Genomic DNA, 4,827 nt, shown 5'->3' with positions numbered 1-4,827 from the left:
TTTAATTTTTAAAATTATAAATATATATATCTAATTTAATATCTAATAATTTTATATTTTTATTTATTAAAATTTTATATATAGTCGTCAAATTTTCTTAATGTTTATATTATAAGAATATTATACATGATTTATTGTAGATTTAATTTTTATGTATTATAAATAATATAATATACAAAATAACATAATGTAAAACATTAAAACTTAAAAAAATGAGTTAAGCCACATTTTGAATATTTAAACTCGAGCACAATTTATATTTTAAGCGTGTTTAATATTTTTGGCGAAACCTTACTAAATTTCAAATGGATGTTTGGGCAACTCGACTTACAAACATGTCTAATCCCTACTAACTACTTGAATTTTAGTTTTTTTTTTTTTCCGATGTGAGAGGAGACCTTCAACTGTAACATTGGCAGTTTATCCATGGCAATTAGAAAAACAATGGAAAGTAAGTAGAGGAGAGCAACTTTTGGTTTAAACTAATAAAACCGGCTCAACAGGTTTAGCCAATTTCGGTTTGGGCGATTTTTTTTAATTATAAGTTCGATTTTGTTGGTTATTTTGATCATTTATTGGTTTGGTCAGTTTTTGTGAATTGTGTTAAATTAAATTATTTTAATAAAAATTAAAATATGGCATAAATTCTTATACTTTTTAAAATTTTAAAATTTATTTTTTATTCTTTTATTTATTTCTTCCCTCTATTTTTTAGATTTTAAAACGATAAACTGACACGATGGAAAACACTCGAGTCCTTCCTTGCTTGCCTAGTGATGCCGTTGAAGTCCAGGTTGAGGCCATCAATAGGCCGAACACCATCCTCCAACACAAAGAAAAAACCACCGACCGCTTCCTTTAGCTTCACAACAAATATAAAGCAAAATGGTAATAGCATTAATATTTGCCCAAAACCGAGTAAATTCGAAGTCGCCTACCGCAAGCGCCGAGCGACTGAAGAAACAAGAAGTCAGCGATATGGTTGTCGGCTTGACACCACCAAGATGAGGCCAAAGCCGTCGCTAAACCACCACAAAACTCCCGGTTTGCCAACATAAGGAGAAAACCTCGCAACTGTCGAAGAAGGCTCCATCAACACCAACATCCGCCCCTGACGTCGCCGGTGGTGGGCATCTCGGGTTGACAAAAATTTAACGTCGCCTGAGAGATTCGAACTCTCGCGGGAAAAACCCATGTACTTAGCAGGCACACGCCTTAACCACTCGGCCAAAGCGACCTTCACATCTCTCTAATGAATGTTAACTACCAAATAATTTGAGATGCCACGTCGAAAATAAATAGCTCAAGCTACGTGTGGGAAGAACAGATAATCACTTAATATTCAGCCAACTGATAAAGATTGAGTAAAGTGTTTTAGTTTTAATAATAGTTGTTTGAGTTGGATTGGATTGGTTGGATTGAAAATTGGTTGGTTTATCATTTCTGAAAAAGGTATTGGATTAGTTTACTTGCGAATCGACATGGACGGGTTGAATTGGGCAAAAAGTAGGTTGAACCATTTTTTATTTTATTTTATGATTTTTGATGATTTATTTAATCAAATTGGCCAAACTAAATAGACTGTTGGTCTAACCGGTTCGAACACCGAGCTAGCTTTGAAAACCTTAGTTTTAATACAATAATATTAATAATTAAAAATTGGAAAAAGAGAGAATATATTATTTGGCCCTTGAATTATTATAAATTATTTAAGATGTCTTTTGAAAACCACCTAATAATTAAATTTGAATGTAATTATTTGTAATTACATTACTCATGATACTTTAGGTAACCACTAGGTAACATTAAATTAAGTGTAATTAGAGCAGTCAACATCACTCCAATTCTTGGGATTGCATTTGGACACGACATAATAATTTGATGAAAGTGTAATAACACCTATTGTAATTACAAGATATATATTTTAACTCCCTAGACATGTTTAGCTGACAAAGTTTAATTACATCATAATTCTCTTTGTCATGTTTGATAATATAAATTGTAATTAGACAATTACTGATAATTTAAAACATAACATATTTTAGCTTTATTCTTAGTGTATTTTTGGATGATTATGTCACATTAATTGTGAATGATATACTTCTAATCCTTTTATATTCATATTTTGATGCTTAATAGGGGACTTGGGAGTAATAGGAGTAAAAAATGAGTGGAAATTAGAACATTTGAGCATTTTGGAAGCTGTACACATTCATCAAACTTTCACACGGCCATGTATCCAGGGCATGTCAATTTCGGGAACCATGTGCGCTAACAGATGGAAGTCACGATTTTTAAGTTTTTTGGCACTTTGAGAAGGTATAAATAAGGAAATACAAGAGAAAAGAATGCAATCACCAAGAGATAGCACAAAAATTACCAAAAAAAAACACCATTGAAGTCGATTTCCAAGTAATTCTTCATCAAGATTCAAGAGTCCAAGTTGATTTCCAAGGGGGTTATCATGGATTTATTTTATTTTAGTGGTTATATTATATTTTTTGTGTTTATTCTCGCAATAATGAACTAATTCTCTTAATACTTAGGAGAGATGAACCCTAGGAAGGATTCTATTGTTTGATTTCTAGTTTTATGTAATAAAATCTTAGTTTCTTAGTTTTTAATTATGAATGCTTACTTATTCTTAGGTTGATAATTTTAGAGTGTCAATCCATGTTTGATGTGCATAAGTCTGAGGTTAAATAGACCCTTCTTGTGATTAGATCTTGCACAATTGAAGGGAGTTGCATGTAATACTAGAAATAGGAGGACATAAATCTACCAGATTAGAGTCAAATCTAATAGGAGGATACATAGAATGAATTAATGCAATAATAGGGGTTTTAATTAGAAAAAAATTTTAATTAATCAGCCTAGAGTTAGTTGCTCTTATGCTCAAAAGAGGTATTAGCATAAATTAGGAATTTCTACAGATCAAAGAGCTAAGAAAAGAAAGTGCATAAATTAGATTGAGAATTATAGATGAAATTAGGTGGATTCTTACCTAGGTATTGTTTTGTCACTTGGTTGATACTTGAATGTTTTTGTGTTTTAGTCTTTGGTACATTCATTAGTTAATTTAAATAGTTAATTTTATTTTTAACCAATCCTTTAAATTATTAGGTTAAATAATAGAAAGGTGATAATTACTAGTAATTGTAGTCCTCGAGGGAATGATATATGTGCTCACCATATCTATACTATTAATTTATAAGTGTACTTGCCTTAGTCAATTTATTAGTTAGTTTAGCCAACATCAATTATATAATTTTAAAATTTTAAAAATATTAATTATTATAAAATTATCAATAATACTTGAGAAAAATTCTCTAAATAAGTAGTATGACTTAAAATCAAATCATTATATGTAATATGTTAGTCTAAAAAATATCGACAATACAATTACTCTTAACAAGAAAAATAAACTTTTTTTAAAGGAATCTCATATATTAATAAACGTAAAATAGAAACAATCAAGTGAATCATTAGTATCATTTTGAGCATCATTTCGAGAGGGCTCCTTGTTCGATGCTTGGAGCAATATACTATTGATAAAATAATTTAACACAATTGTTATCTTATTTACTAAAGAACAAATTGGCGTAGTTCAATTGAGTGTGTAGTTGGATGACGTCAAACGAGTTAGCAATCTAGTTTAAACGGTTTGCACAGTTGAGATAATTGAATTGAGTCAAATTCTTCTCGTTCGTAAGGCTATTGAATAATTAAATCACGGGAGTTGATCTTGAGGTTGTTTTGGTAAGAGTAAATTGTTAGGCTATTTCCGCAGTTAATTTACCACAAAGAAAGAATTAGAGATTGAGGTTGTTCCTTGACTTCTATAAACGATTTATCATCAAGTGAATTCATAGTTTGTGATCAATTCAAAATCGAAACCGAAGTCATGGCTAGGCTAGAGTTTTTGGTTAAAATCATTTTAATTTCCGAATTCCATTATTCTACCTTATTTTTATTTTATTTGGATTTTTATTATTTACTTACACTACAATTTAAAACCACATTTAATTCCGCAGGTCCGCGAAGGTCGTAGGTACAAAACTAACCACAAAGCACTCTGGACGTAAGACTCATAAAATTAACCAAACCGTTCGCCGTAAAAACAACCCAGCTTCATTTTTTATGGATTCGACACCCATCATTTAGCCTTAGAATGATTAAAGTTTGGGTCTCACATGTAAAGTTGAAAATATTTAATTAAAATATATTATTAGTCCATGTATTTAAAAAGTTGACATGTTGATTAGACGGACTTTATAAACAAAAATTACAAACAATATTAATGATTGGGATTAGAACTTTTAAATTGCAAAAATAGGAAGTACAGATACTAAATCATAAATTCTAAATAAGTACAAGGACTAACCAAAAATATTTAACGTCGCCTGAGAGATTCGAACTCTCGCGGGAAAATCCCATACACTTAGCAGGCACACGCCTTAACCACTCGGCCAAAGCGACCTTCACATCTCGTTAATCAATGTTAAATTAAGAAATTTGAGATGCCGTCGAAAATATATATTCAGCCAAAAAGATAAAAGATCGAATCAAGTATTTTAGTCTTTTCAAGTTAAATAATAATTAATTTTAAATATTATGCTATTTTTAATTATAAAATTAAATTAAATTATTATAATAATTTAAGATTGGTTAAGTATATTAAATCGATTGGTTTAAGTATATTTTATTTTATAAGAATTTATAATCCTAAAATAAATATAACAGTTTGCAAGCAAATCGAACATGGATTAAGTCAACTTGGAAGTAAATACACAAAAAAAATCATTTAAATACTTAATTTATTTCAAC

The 4,827-nt window shown here is 29.8% G+C and overlaps 2 non-coding genes across 2 annotated transcripts; both read right to left on the bottom strand.

Moving 5' to 3' along the window:
• Positions 1-1,155: 1,155 nt before the first annotated feature.
• On the bottom strand, positions 1,156-1,237 carry TRNAS-GCU (transfer RNA serine (anticodon GCU)). The gene has a single exon. It is a non-coding gene; the product is annotated as a tRNA-Ser (tRNA).
• Positions 1,238-4,397: 3,160 nt separating this feature from the next.
• On the bottom strand, positions 4,398-4,479 carry TRNAS-GCU (transfer RNA serine (anticodon GCU)). The gene has a single exon. It is a non-coding gene; the product is annotated as a tRNA-Ser (tRNA).
• Between the last annotated feature and the right edge of the window lie 348 nt (positions 4,480-4,827).

Source organism: Gossypium arboreum, chromosome 5 (assembly GCF_025698485.1).
Source record: "Gossypium arboreum isolate Shixiya-1 chromosome 5, ASM2569848v2, whole genome shotgun sequence".
Taxonomy (NCBI): Eukaryota; Viridiplantae; Streptophyta; class Magnoliopsida; order Malvales; family Malvaceae; genus Gossypium; species Gossypium arboreum.
This window is presented reverse-complemented; position numbering and strand designations above follow the sequence as displayed.